This window comes from Polyodon spathula, chromosome 1 (assembly GCF_017654505.1).
Source record: "Polyodon spathula isolate WHYD16114869_AA chromosome 1, ASM1765450v1, whole genome shotgun sequence".
Taxonomy (NCBI): domain Eukaryota; kingdom Metazoa; phylum Chordata; class Actinopteri; order Acipenseriformes; family Polyodontidae; genus Polyodon; species Polyodon spathula.
In genome coordinates, this window is record NC_054534.1 from 80,008,347 (window position 1) to 80,023,839 (window position 15,493).

The window sequence follows — 15,493 nt, forward strand, 5'->3', positions numbered from 1 at the left end:
TTCACTTGCCTCATCTTAATATTTTCCAACATAAAAAATGAAAATGTAATCAGATCTTAATTATAGCTTTACAAATATTGTAACTGCAGTATATTGCATTTTCTCATTCTTATACTATGGTGAGGGAACTTTTTCAAATAAATCTCCATTATTTTATTGAGGAAAAGATTGTTTCTTACCCTTTATGATGAACTCTACACACAGCATAGTTTGCATGTTGCTTGGGTCAGGAGAAAAGCCGATCTCTTTTCCAGAGATCCTTTATATAATCCTTTTTGGTGCCAAGTAATGTCCCTCCTCTATAAAGCCTCCCTTTCCTTTAGTATCTATGTCCAAATTTCTCCTGCGTATGCTTGGGTTAGGACTCAGTATATTTTTTGGAGTTATGTATGTACATTGTTTGTCGTTACTACATACATATATATATATATATATATATATATATATATATATATATATATATATATATATATAATTTTTCCTCCTTTCCTCTTCTCTCTAGCACTGCTAGTTATTCCTGTGTTTATTTTTTTTTCACACTTTCACACCTTCTGTGTGTTCCCTGTGTGGTTCTCCTCTTTCACCATCTTGTGGTAGAGAGGTCTGTCTTATATGTGTTAACACGTTAGACACACCGATTCAAAAGGCAAAGGCTCCTTCACCTCCAGTTTTTCGTTCTGAAGAATCACTTACTTCATCAGCTAAAATGTTAACTAAAAGACAAAGCAGCTCCACAGAGAGTCGACGCTCCGCCCGGTTTCCCCAAGGAAAAGAATGTGCTCTCTTCCTCGGATAAATGTGTTAATTCCCGCGGCATCAGGGAGAGAGATGCAGTGGCCATTACTGAGACCCCTACTGAGGCTACCCAGCCAACAACTCCAAAGGAATTCTTGCCTCTGGTAACCAAGGATATTTTTTTTCAGTGGCTGCAAGTGTTTGAAAGCTCGACAACCTGTAACACCGGTCGCTGACACAGCCACAGCAACTTGGAGTGCACAAGACCGTTACTACTGTGCTAACACTCGTAGTATGGGGGATGACGTCATGGACTCTGCCCCTGATGATGTGGGTCAGTAACTGGAGAAGGTGTTTCAATGGAATACACTAATGTAGAGGTGGTTTTGTGAAAGATATTATCCTCTCTCAATGCTATTACCCAGACTTTAGTTAAGGAGGATGATTTCCTGCGCATCTTAAATGCAAAGGATAAACAAGCCTTCAAAGGTTTTCCCTTCCATGAGGCAGTCTGAAGGCCCGTTTGAGGCTTTATGGAAAAAAAAAAACCTTCATGTGCTGCTTCATATCTACACAGGGTAGATACATTTTATAGAGTACCTACTGGACATAAATATATTTTTAAGCAGCCCAAAATAGATATCATAATATCTAAACCAACTACAAGCAAATCTTCCATATCCTCTACACCAGTGGATGAAGATAGGAAAATCGATACCTTCTTGAAGAAGGATTATGCTGCCTCCACTTGTAATATGCACTTCAACAATTATCAAATCCATGCAGCCAAATATCAACACAGATTATGGAGCCAGAAGTCTGCTGCTTTATAGACCCCTGCTCCAGAGAACGCTGAGCTCACTATGCAGCTTACAGAAGAAGGGAGAACTACTGTAAACATCCAGCTGCAGACAGCATGTGACATGCTAGGGCTGTACCAAGTATTGTCTCTGCAAGACGTGGTCTTCAGATGAAGTCATCCTCCTTGACTCCTGACACACAATCCAAGATCACGGAGTTACCATTTCAAGACTTACTATTTGGCACTGACCTCAAGGATTACCTAACAGAGATGAAGGAGGCAAGGCAAGCCATTCGATCCTGCTCAACAACAGGCAGACCACACCGCCTATTAGGGGTATTTTAATACGCAAAGGTTTTTCAGGCCTCAGCCAACATAATCAACCTTTGGCAGATAGAGCAGGTTCCAAAGGGGACAAGGCTCCAGGCCATACGGATCCTTCCGTGGCTTTGCCAGAGGTAGAGGCAGACCCTCTACATCCTCCTGATATTTTCCCAGTCAGCAGCCAGTGTCTGCCCACCCCTCACTTCTGTCAGTAGGGGGAAGAGTTTAATATTTTTTTTTAAAAAACTGGCAGAAAATAACTTCAAACCCCTGGGTCCTGGGGCTCATACAACACGGCTACAAAATACCATTCCGGTTCCAACCACCAACAACAGGGATCATCTGGACTGGACTGGACTGGTCAGGTCCACAGGGGGTTTTTCTACAATAGGAGGAAGACCCCCTGTGCCATAGAACTGGTCCCCTCATCTTCGCAAAGGCAGGGCCACTACTCCAGGTATTTTTTAATACTCAAAAAGAACGGGAAGTTAAGACCCATTTTAGACCTCAGAAGCATGAACAAATACATCTTAACAGAAAAGTTCAAAATGGTATCTTTGGACACTGTCATCAAGCCAGTTCAACCCGGAGAGTGGTCTCTATAGACCTCAAGCATGACTATTTTCATCTTGTCATACACACCAACTACAGGAAATACCTTCTGTTTGTCATCAACGACGGCATGTACCAATTCAAAATGCTTCCCTTCAGGATCTCCCCAGCCCCCGGAGTAAAGTTGCCTCACATCTACAAAACAAAGGCATCCACGTTTACCCCTATATCGACGACTGGTTTATATGGGCCCCATTCAGGGAATGTGCTTTAGAATATAGAAGCACAGCCCTTCAACTGTTTCAAGATCTGGGCTTGTTAACCGGTTTGACGTATGCATATCCTCCCCTGCCATTAACCCTTAGCAGTCTATGTATTCAGCGCTTGTCAGGTGCGTCAGGTCCAATTTATTTTCACACGTGCTGTTTAAAATATATATTTTTTTCTGAGTAAAACAGGTTTAAAAGTCACTGAATCACAAATGGACAGACAGTACTGTATCTTCAGCCAACCCCGACCCCTTGTTCACTGTATTTTTCACATACCTCTTTATAGACGTGCATACTGATAAATTCTCTCCTGATCACTCGTTTTATCATCAAACTCCTCAATAATGTGATCCAAGTCATTATTTTATTACTACAACATCTCAAAAAGCTCTGCTAATATCTGTGGTATTCTTTGAGCGCTGGATGCAAAAGCAGCTATCTCCTCTGTTTATGTCTGTGTTATCTCTGTGGTGCATGGGGCTATCAGATACACCCTTTTTTTCAGCTTCATTCGACTCCTATCGGTCTGACTCTGCCATTTTCTCGGCTTTTTCCAGTGAAAAAATGACTAGAGACCTGTGCTTTACATCTTTTTGATTGACTGGAAAGGGAAAATTGTAATGTTGGACCTGGTCTGACATAGGACCGCAAGGGTTAATTCCAGCTGTGCTCAGAAAGGTGAAAATAGAATAGTCTCATTCTAGTAGCTCCCTACTGGTCAAAGTGATTCAGGTTCTTGGAAATACTAGAGATAGCAGAAGCCAGACCAATACACTTACCAGTAACCCGCGATCTGCTGTCTCATAACAGAGTGAGGATGCCGAACAACAACAACAAAGCATGGTTACAACTAGCTGCTTGGAAATTGAACGGTGACATTTATTCAATCAAGGGCTATCTGAACAAGTAACCAACATCTTACTGGCTTCAAAAAAACCATTGACTTTTCAAGCATATACAGGTAAATGGAGGGAATTCGTCCATTGGTGCAAATAAAAATCTTTGCACACCACAAACATAAATCTACCAACATTTTTATAGTACTTGTGCTGCCTATTCCATAAAGTTCTTGTGCTCTCCTCCATCAAAGTGCACATCGCTGCAATATCGAGCATTTCACCTGGATGGGAGGATCACTCGGTAGGTTCTCACCCCGCGGTGTCCAGATTCCTCAGGGGGGGTTAACCACTTAAGGCCCCCAAGGAAACATATCCTTCCACAACGTAACCTCAGTCTAGTACTGAAAAAACTCACAGCGCCACCGTTTGACCAAAAATTCCCGCATGGAAAATAGCATTCTTGGTAGCAATACCATCAGCAAGAAGAGTAAGTAAAATGCAGGCACTGGTCATTAATGCACCCTATTTCCAGATCTTCGGGGACAGGGTTGTCTGCAGACCTAATCCTCAATTTTTGCCAAAAGTGGTGACACTGTTCTATCTAGATCAGATGATAAATCTTCCTGATTTTTTTCCCAAAACCACATAAATCAAAATCAGAGGCCAGACAGCACTTAATTAATGTCAGAAGAGCACTTACTTTCACATCCATGGAACCATCAACAAAAGACCATTAAGGCAGATCAATTCACAAAATCAAGGTAAACCTTGCAACAGTTTCCAGGACTGGTAAAAGCACACTCAGTGTGAGGGGTAGCCATTACATGGGCACATTTAAAATCTGTCCCATTTCAAGTCATTTGCAATGCAGCCACGTGGGCCTCCACCTAGACCTTTACAAAACACTACAAATTAAATGTGTCTTCTTCTCAGCTAACTTTGTTCACTCCATATTATCTGTGGCTTTGGGCACTACTATTTAACCTACCAACCTTTTTTTTTCTACTTCATACGGTACGGTTCACTCTGTGTGAGGTAAGAAGACAAAGATTACCTGTAATATGGTTTCTTCATAGTATGATGAACTCCACACACCTATATCCCACCCTCCTTCCCCCTTTCTGGTTTCACTTTGGGTAATTGGTTTGGAAATTTGGACATATATACTACAGGAAAGGGAGGTTTTATAGATGAGGGACATTACTTGGTGTCAAAAAAGGATTATATAAAGGACCTCTGGGAAAGAGATCGGCTTTTCTCCTGACCCAAGCGACATGGAGACTGGGAGTTCACTAACTTTCTTAATGTAACTACTAGATGTTTAAACCTAAAACCTAAAAAATACTTTCCTTAAGTCAATCTATGCATCTATCCATACTAGTTGTATATTATGTTATCATATAATAATAATATATATTATATATATATATATATATATATATATATATATATATATATATATATATATAATATATATTAATAATATTTATATATATATAAATATATATTACTAATTAAATCTTAGTTTAAAATCATTAATATAGTCTTTTTTAAAAACAAATATTACATACAGAGCATTGTTCATTGAGTAGAAAACTTATTAGGAAGAATCACAACAGGCAATTTTTATATAAAATATACTTCTTTACATTAGCACTTCCTCCTGTATGTATATGGAAAGGCATTAATAGAGGTGATCCCGTTTATGAAGCAGTAGGAATGAAGTCCCATAGATAGCACACCAATAGAAACCCTTTCAAGAAGCTGTTAAGCTTGGAATTCAAACAATTATGATTGTATAATTGTGCAACTATATCAACAGTACTGCAGTAAACTGAAGGCTGCAATAGCTGAGAATAATGTAAAAGTTATAGGATGTTCTGAAAGGCTGCAACAAAGTGAAAATTAGTCCAGCATGCAAAATGTTAATCAATGTATTTATGATAGGGTTTAGTTTCAGTCAGGACAAACTTGCATTGAATAACCACCTTTATTATAATACAAAATCTAGATTTCCAAAAACATTGAACCCAAACAATGGTTGAAGAAAAATAAATAAGTAGAATAGAAATAGTTGGAAGACAGCCTTGTCCTTCGGAGCATTAAGGTGCCACCTGCTACAAAAACAAAACAAAACAAAAAAATCTATGCAAAGTTGTGACAGAAATACAATGAGTTCTGGGTGTAAATCTCCCTTTCGACCTGTGAGGGTGCTAAATAGCGAAAGGAAAAGTATCTGGACGAGGTCAGGAAGTCAGTCAGCCTGGATGAAAGCAAGACTCTGTTGCAGGAACGTATTGCCCCGGAAGTTAAACAAGGTAGCAGCTGCAAGCTATAGATGCAGCTGGAATCGTTATCAAGGGATCATGCAGGTTAGCATAAAAGGGGCCAGAGAAACGCTAATCTTTTCCTTCGCTTGGGTTTGCGCTTTAACTTGGAAGGACCGAGAGAGCTGCAGTAGTGACTGCCGGAGAAATAAAAAAAGAACGTAAAAGAATATTCATGAGTGTTGTATTTGTTTGTATTGTCTTTTAGTAACTGTCTGTGTTTATTGAACCACCAGACAGCTAACACGTATCCAGAGCTGTCGCCTTGGGCCAGTACAAGCCGGATCATCACTGCACCAATACAATCACGAAATAACATTGTTTATCACCCACCACGAGCACGACCACACGCACTCAGGACTGGTGACCGTGTGTCGTATTATTGTGGGGCAGATACGTCTGTGATTATTGTTTGGGACTGTAACCCTGTTGTTTTCTCCGTGCAATACATATCATTGTGTATTTCCGGGACTTATTATCTGGTCGCCAGACCCGGATTACAATTAAAACCACTTTTCTACCGGATAACAATTGTTTGTGATTACCTATGCACTGATCACCTCTACACCTGTTCACAATCACCAGCCAAATTGCCACAGACATGTTCAACACGATGAACAAAAAATATTAGGCAGAGGTGCATCATATACTCCCCCTCTCTGGACAAGCCTGGGAGTGAGGTGGTAATTCGAAGCATGGCAGGACTGTGTTTGCGAAGTAGATTTATATATCTAATAGGCTAATGGGAACTTGCCGGTAATTGGCTTGTAGATTGACCAATGAATAAATGAGATGTACTAGGAACTGTATTAATGATACTACATATTTTCTGCCTAAAAACCTTGTAAGCTTTATATTCAGTCAGGACAACTTTGCGTTAAATAACGTTAGGTTACGGATGTAACCCTGGTTCCCTGAAAGAGAAGACGACCAACAATCAATATTTTTGGGATACGCCTGCCACAGGTCAGGTATTTACTGAGCATTTTATGTCAGAGCTGCCGATAGGCCCTTCCGTGGATTAAGTAGTCATGCCGTGGAGATCACTTTCTCTTTTGCATTGAACCTGTGAATGCGAGTGATGCGACCATGCAAGGTTTGTTGGTCGTCTTCTCTTTCAGGGAACTGGGGTTACATCCGTAGCCTAACATTCCCTTTCAATTTGAAGATGGCCATATCAGTATATCAAAGATGTAATGAGTGGAGAAGCAGACGAGGGATGTCTCGCTACCGCCAAACTAATGTTTGTGGTGCAAGCGTGCAACCTCAAGGACACTTGACACTCTCCCAGGGCTGGCCTTTTAGCAGCTGGCAAAGGTTTGAAAACCAAATTCTCCTGAACCATCTGTGGGTTAAAGCACCGAGGGCACCGAAGCACGGAGGTTCTGGGTTACTGAGACACAGAGGGTGCTGAAGCACACAGGCACCGAGGGCACTGAGGGCACTGAGCACCAAGGGCGCAAGCACCAAGGGTACTGGGCTGGGTGTCTAGTCTGGACCGTGTGCTGTCACACAACCGGTGCTGCCCATAGCTTGCAGAGGAGTGGAGCACTGTCTACAGGCAGTGGAAAAAACACACACAGCTGAAGCTGAAGGGGTACAGTTTATTTTTTTATTAATTTTTTTTGGCCTTGCACACACAGTGGGCGGGCTGATTCAATACAGCGGCGTCAACTCAACAGCGGGTGCGGCAGAGCCAGGTCCCAGTGGAGGAATCATGTGTCTCTCTTTTTTTTGCTGCAAATAACAGAGGAAAAAGACAACAAAATGCTGCAGTGTTAAGAAACCAGACTACAATCACCATGTGATGTAGGCAGTTGAAAAAAAAAAAATTGAATAGTACAGTTGCACAGCATTTCTAGCTCTGTCTTCAGAAGACGAGTTTCTGATTCCGGGCCAGTAGCAAGCCGACTTCCAGCAAAAAAATTGCAAGGAAACTTCCAGGAAACTCGTAGTGAGAGCTCTTTCACACATACTCAGTCACAGCAATTGGAGAGGTTAGTATACCTTACTTATCTACCTGATTGTGAGTCGCAAAGAGAAAGTGATCTCCGCGGAGTAACTACTTAATCCCTCAGTAGGCTGGACTGAGGTCGTCACTCCATGGAGGGGCCTATCGGCAGCTCTGACACAAAATGCTCAGTAAATACCTGATCACATATTTGATCACATCTCGCGTGATTAGGCACGTATGTAGCATGTATACAGTATAATCCCTGGTCCGCAGCGACTCTCAGTAGAAGAAAAGCAAGTCGTGCAGTTTACGTGTGAGTCGACACTGCATTGTGCAGGTATTTTTTTTTGTTCTCTTCTCTGTGAGTGAAAATGTGTTTTAATAATGTGAATACACATTCATTGAATACATACTGAGTACAGCAGTGTTATTGTGTGATATGCATGTAGAGGGAGGGAGCTTGCATAGCGGTGCAGTGGAGGGGGGATTGCTTAGCTTTGCATCTCCGCTTTGTGAAAAACAGAGATTTGCATCACAACTAAAAAAAAGCAAGCCACAGATGCTTAAATGCAGTAGTAGTCTTGACAATAAAATACTGTCCTGTAATGTAATTTTAATTCAAAGGCCATTACACATAACACCGCATGGCAGTTAAACTAGACACCCTCACTAGACGATCGCTTCTCAAGTATACTGTATACTAAAATAGGATTCTGCAGCATTGGGTAAACATAATCGTGACCATATAACAAGCTGCTTACCCACAAGGACTTGTTTTGATTGTTTTGATGTATTATTCACAGTGACTGAGCACCATTGATATGTTTATACTGTATTTAAACTGCTGATGCACAGAGGCATGCTTTTGCTAAATTGTATCATTATAAAGTTATAAAATCAAATCATCCGGGACAGATGTGATTCTTATAAATGATCTGCACTGTATATGTAAATATATATATATATATAAAATTATGGCCACCTACACCACATCACACATTTGTTGAATGCACAAATATATCAAAAATTTGGCTTTATGTAAATCTCATAAGCATCTGAAGACCACCAACCAAGTTCTTTGACAACATGCACAGGAATGTTTACTGAGCAGCTGTGGTTGCAGCTCCAGTCTTCAAAGGATGGGAGGAATAGATCGAGGAGGAGTCTTGCAGAAAACCAGGATCTGAAGACTGGCAGGTTCTGTGCAGTTAGAAACAGCGGGGGCCATGGTGCAGATCGGGGTCTGGAGACCAGATATATCCGCATGGAAGCATGAGGACAGAAAACAGCAATGTGAACAGTCACTGCTTCCCTTAATTTATCAGATTTAATTTGTTTAAAAAGGTAAGAAAACACCCCTTGAACATCAGCAGCACCTCAATAGGCAATTAGAGGAAGCAGAAACGGGCAAATACAATTAGCAAGATATTTTCCATGGTGTGGTGGTTATTTTGTCATGCAGGAGGAACACACGGTAGCAGCGATTAATGTCATTTTTAGAAGGACATCCTTGCATGGGGAGAAGCACGCGAAGCGCAGTGTGTTGCCAGAACAACAGGACTCGTTGGTGAAGGGTGGTTTGGTAGAAAAAGGTTGGAGCAGGTCTTTGGATGTCCAGCAGCAACATTTGTATCCAGAAGGTTGGAGCAAATCCTTGAATGTCTCGCAGCAACATTTGTGAATTAGAATATATATATTTTATTGGCTCCGTTGAGATGTTTTTTTCATCTGGAGGATTGGTGTGTGAGTGAGTGATAGATCATCCAATTTATCAGGGGTTAGAAGCAATATATTAGAGAAGCAAGTAATATACAGTCTAAGGCAGCAAGCAGCTTTTGTAAAAACATTTAAAAATGGCGCTTTGTAACTTAACTGAAGTACCACAGGGTAAAATATTCTGCTAGGGACATTTTGAATCAAGTCTGTTGCAATTTTTTAAATTTTTAAAATTTTTTTTGTGTTATTCACTTCCAGTAAGTTCCAGTTGAAGCCATCTTCAAAAGGTGCGGGGCTATGGTACACTAAGACATCTACCCAAAAGGGAAGCAATGTGGCAACCGCGAATTGGAGGAGAAACAGTTTATTTGTTTATAGCTGAAATTATATTTTAAATTAAATACTAGGAATACCTCTGTTATATGAATGTATCACGGTCGAAACATTTAGCTAGAATGAATTCCTGTATATATACACACACAGAATTTCTCCAAATTAAATGTATAATTTTTAAATATTTTAGGAAAAATCTGTTGTAGCAAAAGTTTTGCAAAACTCAAAAAATGCTAATTCAAAAGTATTTATACCCTTTGATGCTATGATACTATATGCCTCAACTAGCAATTCATTTCTATTTCCTTGTTGTGGTATGAATACTTTTGAATTAGCATTTTTTGGCGTTTGCTTTTCTTGTAAAAGATTTTTCCTATAATTATTTGTTTTTGAGAAATTTCCAGAAATGATAAATTTCCATTGGGGTATGTAAACTTTGGACTACAACTGTATATGCAGTGTATATACTTATTTTATAAAAACACAATCTAAAATGTAAATATTAATGGAATTTCACTGAGATCTGCAGAACTATCCTGACTTTAGCTTAGAGCACTGTTTTGGTGATTAATCAATGTGGAACAGCACTGTGAGTTAATTGGGTGAGTTACAGCTAGAAGGAAGAAAACAAAGGAGAAGAGTTGCAGTCTGAATTTGAAGTTTTGGCTGCAAGTAGAAAATGGAGCAGGCAACATTGTTTTTTGCAGATTTTTTGCCGATGAGGTGAGGTGTTTACCTTGATTTTTTTTTGGTTACGATGGCAATCATTAACTTTTTGTTGTGTTTCTGTGAAAGTGTTAGGTATAAAACAATGCTTCCAAGGAGCAGTGCTGCTAATAATAATTATAATATAATTATAATAATATAGTTAATATGTGCTTTTTTATATTGAGAAACTCACAAGCCCCAATTGGGGAGAATGGTTTATGTAAGGACATCCTTCTAAGGGGAAAAAATGTATACCACGAATGATCATTCAATATTCTGTTTACACCACAAGTACAGTATATATTTAAAATAAAAAGAAAACAAATGTAATTTTTTATATTAAATCTATGAACTCGGGATTGCTTTACCTGGCACATTGTTTCTTTCATTCTTAACAGACTATGCTTTGACGCAGATTCATTTTGAACCTTGTTTATGGCCTCTTTTTGGATAGGACCTTGAGCTTAGTCTGTCTTCTTCTTAGCGTGTGCTGTTCTTGCGCAGCCAAGCAACTGCTGAATCAACAGCTGTGTGTAAAGCACGGAGTCCACCCGGGAAACTTGTCAGCGGGCAGTCCTCCACAACATGAAGCATTGTCAGTTTCTGCCCACATGAACAGAGTGGGCTGTCTATGAGGCCCCAGTCATAAAGACACACTGCACACCGACCGTGACCAGTACGATAGCGATTGAGTAAAGTCCAGTCTTGGCGTGGCAGGTCAAAGCCAGGCGGGCGGTCTGTTGGGTCGGCAATGAGGAATTGGTTGCAAGTGTCGCTCTGGAACCACTCCTCTTGCAACTGGGTTGTTGATGACCAATCAGGGTCAGGAAGTGACAGCCAGACTGGACGTCTAGATTCCAGGAGCACCTTTGGTGGATGGAGAATAAAGTCATGCAATGGTAGTGCCGGGTTGTCCTGGATCTTGTTGACGATTTTGACCACTGCTTCCTTCGCCGAATGTGTGGAGGTGTGATGTTGCTCAGCACCTATAGCCACTGGACCGGAGTTGAGCGAAAAGTGCCGGAGATGGTCCGCATTGCAGAGTGTAAATTTTCTTTGCATGCAAACTGCAACACCAGACTGGGGCACAGTACTCAGCTGTTGAGTAGCAGAGAGCAAGGGCTGTGGACCGGAGGACCAGTGATCGTGCTCCCCATGATATGCCGGCCAACATACTCAGCAAGTTGTTTCGTGTGCTGACTTTCGCGGCTGTCTTTATCAGGTGGTCGTGGAATGTCAGTGAATGATCCAGGGTAACACTGAGGTAAATTGGGCTGTGATCGCACTTAAGCCGTTTACCATCTAGGACTACATTCAGTTTCCGTGAAGCACTTGCATTGTGCAGATGAAAAACTGCTGATACAGTTTTTGTGATGCTTGGTTGGAGTCGCCACTTTTTGCAGTAGTCAGATAATATTGCCATATCGATGTTGAGACGCTCTTCCAGTTCTTTGAAAGCTTGGGCTAGAGTGGCACAGCAGATGTCGTCCACATACATGAACTTGCTAGATCTTGTACGAGGAAGGTCCGAGACATACACATTGAAGAGTGTGGGTGTGAGAACAGATCCTTGTGGGAGACCATTCTGCTGAATCCTCCACCTGCTCACTTCTTCACCCATGTGTACTCGTATCCTCCGGTCTCGCAGCAGGAACTCCACGACATCTGGATCCCAAGCTGGCAAGGATTTTGCCAGCTTTAACGAGAGGCCTGTGCACCAGACAGTGTCGTACGCTGCTGTTAAATCCAAGAAAATGGCGCCGGTTTTAAACTTCCACTGAAGCCGTTTTCGATGAAGGTAGCTAGAGCCAGGACTTGATCACATGTACTTCTTCCTGCTCTGAAACCTGCTTGTTCAATTGGGAGGATCCGCTCAACATCTGGGGTGATGCGTTTAAGGATCACCCGCTCCAGGACCTTGTAGCATACTGAAAGTAAAGATATAGGTCTGTAACTTGCTGCGACGCGAAGGTCTTTACCCGGTTTCAGGATAGCGATGACTTTTGAGCATCGCCAAACTTGTGGCATGTGGTGCTCTGACAGGACACGTGTTAGAAATCCAGCCAGCCATGACCTTACCCGTGGTCCTAAATGCTTCAGGAATTCTGGGGGGATGTTGTCATAGCCCATGGCGGTTGCAGATTTAATTCTGTTCAGAGCTTCTGCCAATTCAGCAGGTGTGACTGGATTAACTGAGACCTGACCACTATTCCTTCGGTGGAGTTGGCGCCACTCGTCTCTTACACGTCTCTTCCATTGTTTCTCAAGAGGTGCTTTGCCACCCTCTATCAGGTGAGTGGCCACCTGGTTTGCTGTCACTCCTGGGGGGCTACATGAAGGAGGTTTCTGGGAAGTACCAAGTCGGCGGATCAAGTTCCATGCCTTCCTGCTTGAGTGGGTGAAATCGAGGTTACTTGTTGGTTCCTCCCAGCGTGCTGTTCTGGCTGCATCCAATGATTCCAGCAGTTGGTCCACAATCTCTGGTTCTCCTGAATCTTCGTACTCTTTTAACAGAGCCGCACATTCATCGTCCAGGCACGGGATGTACACTGGTCTTCGGCCTCTTGGAATTGATGAAGTTGCTGCTTTGAAGATTGCTTGGCGGTTGTACGCCTCTTCAATCGGAATGATGTGAAGTGGAATCGTTGGAATGCTGCGGTCGGCTATCTCACTAAACTTCTCCCAGTCTGCCTTTCTGAAGTTCCAACGAAGCTTGTTTGAGCTGCGGATTGTTGGTAGGCGCAGACCAATATGTATCAGTGATAGTCTGTGCTGGGAATGTGGAAAGTCACTGAGGATCGTTCTAGCAATAGGTTGGGAGCGACCATTCAGAGTGCTCGCCCAACATAAGTCCAGTGAGTAGTCTTTGGACCAGCGGGCTGAGTGGAAGGAACCTGGTTGTTTTGGGTCATATGACAGGATATTGTCATTTCTGGTGGCCCAAGTAACAAGGCTGTCACCGTCATTGGATACATCCTCATATCCCCAGTCTGAATGGTGGCTGTTGAAATCCCCCACGTAGATAGCGGGATGATGAAGCACCGGTAGAACTTGACTGTCCCAGTTGGCACTCGGAGGCTTGTAAACATTAGGCTGATCCAATGCTCCCCGATCTAATGCTGTCAATTTGCAGCCTCTCTGTTGTTTCCTATCTTCACTGGTTTTAATGAAGACTAGAGGCTGCTGAGGTAAGCCAGACACAGGCAGATCGGAAACTGGCATTTCTTGAGTAAACTCATTCTTAAGAAAATCAGAGTCCAAATCAAATCCAGACCCTCGGGAGGCAATGAAGGCAGCGGACCCTCGGGAGGTGAAGGCAGCAGTGGACCCTCGGGAGGCGACGGCAGCAGCGGACCCTCTGGAGGCAAAGGCAGCAGCGGACCCTCGGGAGGCAAAGGCAGCAGCGGACCCTCGGGAGGCAAAGGCAGCAGCGGACCCGTGACGGCAGCAACAGACCCTTGGGAGGTGACGTCATGAGGGCGGCAATGGGAGCGCCGCCTCATCCTCTAGTGGTGGAGGTGGAAACAGCAGGTATTACCCCTCTGCCGGTGGAGGTGGTGGAGGCAGCGGCAGCTCCTGTTACTCTTCTCCTGGTGGTGGTCGAGAGAGAGGCAGCTCCTGTTGCTGTGCTCCTGGCAGTGGAGGAGACAGGGACAGCTCCTTCTGCTCTTCTCCTGGCAGTGGAAGGCAACGTAGGAAGGCAACAATGGCTCCTCCCCATCTGATTCTCAGGACGGCAGCAATAACTCCTCCACTTCTGGCTCTTGGGATGGCAGCAATGGCTTCTCCCCCTCATCTGCATATGTCTAGAATTCCAGGCATCTTGCCTCTTCATGCACGACTTGGCAGCAGTAAGTGCACCACACCTCTGCCTCTGCTCCAGTCGCCCCGACATAGGGGCACCTCAGCCAGGCATGCCCATACTCTTCATAGCGGGCGCACCATTGGTGCTCCTCCTGGCTACACCACGTGCACACGGGCCAGACATCCCAGGGCTCCTCCCGCTCTTGCTGCAGGTGCCTCCATTGTGTTTGTTGTAGTTGTTGTAGGGCTCAGTGGCCAAAAAAACTAACAAACAAATATCGTGTGGTACAGCGGTAGCAGTTGCTTCTCTTATTCTCCAGCTCAACAGAGTACTCCCGGCTCAGAAATGCCTCAATCAGCCTGGAGCTGTGGCTGGAGCCTTAATTAATTATCAATAAAACAATGACCTTGTTAAGGCTCCAGCCACATTCTCACAGGTTTTAATTAAAAACAAACAATAACACACAGCTTTTTCACCATCATAAATACAAACACAAATAATAAAAACAGGGGCGGAGTGTACCTCGTCACAGCACCCCTTTGTAAAAGTAATATGAGATGAGAACTGTCAGAAAACTGAAGAACCTACTACCTAAATAAAATCCTCAGGCTTGATTGTGCCCCATATTAGCACTCAGAACTGAGGATGCTGTTTATTTAACTGCCTGCATCAAGCAGGGAGGAATGCAATTAAAACACAGTGACAAATAGTCATATTCTGAAAAGGTTAGCACATATCAAGTGCCCTTACAAAAATTATATCTTCATTTGTTTCTAATCAACTTATGCCAAAAAGGGAGAATGCAATTAAAGAACTGACACATTCTGAAAATCCTCATATTTTCAAATAGCCTTGTAGTATTCAACTTGCATAGTCTTAAAGGCATGTTAAAAATGTATTATTTACCATTTGCCATCAAAACAGCTTGTTGATGCACTTCCAGGCAAATAAGACTTCAGATTAATAGGATAGTAAATCAAATTATTTACCAAAATGAAGCATAATAAATTTGAAAATAATAAAATAATAAAATAATCTATTATAACATTGATGGTATAATAGTACAGTACTGAAATATGAGGGTAGCCGGCTGATAACAGTTGTCATAGCAACAATGGAGAGTATTGCC